The sequence below is a fragment of the Oncorhynchus nerka genome, linkage group LG18 (genome assembly GCF_034236695.1).
Source record: "Oncorhynchus nerka isolate Pitt River linkage group LG18, Oner_Uvic_2.0, whole genome shotgun sequence".
In the NCBI taxonomy this organism is placed as follows: Eukaryota; Metazoa; Chordata; class Actinopteri; order Salmoniformes; family Salmonidae; genus Oncorhynchus; species Oncorhynchus nerka.
In genome coordinates, this window is record NC_088413.1 from 34,488,254 (window position 1) to 34,489,466 (window position 1,213).

General features: G+C 50.4%; 1 non-coding gene across 1 annotated transcript; it reads left to right on the forward strand.

Annotated features, from left to right (window-relative positions):
- Nucleotides 1–625: 625 nt before the first annotated feature.
- LOC115146798 (U7 small nuclear RNA) lies at nucleotides 626–681 on the forward strand. The gene has a single exon (XR_003866223.2). It is a non-coding gene; the product is annotated as a U7 small nuclear RNA (small nuclear RNA).
- Nucleotides 682–1,213: the final 532 nt, after the last annotated feature.

Here is a 1,213-nt window from a genome sequence, read left to right on the forward strand (position 1 = left end):
AACATTTTACGTGGTTTTAACAAACTTTTAACAAGTTAACACATTATCACGTTATTGTGTTATTACCATGTCATAACCTTTCCCACTTTTAAATAGCTGCTTATACTCCCGCTGGTATTTTTACCCACTTATAGAGGACCACAAAGGCTGCCAGATACCCTGCATGCTAAAGAGCATGTTTCCATCCCCTAATATTATGAACAATTATATAACGATATTAAACCTCTCCCCCAACCCAAACCCTTACCATAAACTGGGTCCGTTTACTGTTCCCTACCCTCCAAACCCTTAACCTAAACTGGGTTCGTATCCCCGACCCAACCCTTCTTTCTTTTTCTTACTTTTTTTCGTTAGGCTACATTTAATTATCCAATAAAGTTTGTTTTCACTGAAATCAAGTTGCAGAAGACAAATGGAGTACTCCAACCCCCATCCCCCTTGTCCCTTGCCACACCTCATCCTCGACAGGGCAGACACACTGTGAAGAGGGGTAGAAAATGTCAGGGAGCCCTGAGCTATCCCTGCAAGGCCCAAGTCCCTTTACTTACAAACTTACTTACAGCTTATAGAAACGAGCAGAAGCTCTGAACTATCTGTTCAGACCCCAGTCATACTTACATGTTATGGATGATCTTCTCTTTTAGTATTTGTCCAGTAGGTTTCCCCAAGGAGAAAGCCCCCACTTATATGTCAAAGATAATTAAACAAAAACACTGTAATGAACTAGAATACCCCCCCAGTCACTCCCTGACCTACTACACCATAGAGAAACAAAGGCTCTCTATGGTCAGGGCGTGACAGAACCCAGCTGGGTTGGGCACCGGTGCAGAGGAAGGCTCCGGCCTTGGAGCGGGACTAAATGCCGTGCCTGGACTGGGAACCGGCGCAAAGGAGGGCTCCGGCCATGGAGCTGGACTGAACGCCGTGCCTGGACTGGGCACCGGTGCAGAGGAAGGCTCCCACCATAAAGCGGGACTGGACGCTGTGCCTGGACTGGCCACCGGCACAGAGGAAGGCTCCTGGCCTGGAGCTGGACTGGACGCCATACCTGGACGCTCCGGACAGTCGACTGTCGCTGGAGATTCCGGACCGTCTACCGTCGCTGGAGGTTCCGGACCGTCGCTGGAGGTTCCGGACCGTCTACCGTCGCTGGAGGTTCCGGACCGTGGACCGTCGCTGGAGGTTCCGGACCGTGGACCGTCGCTGGAGGTTC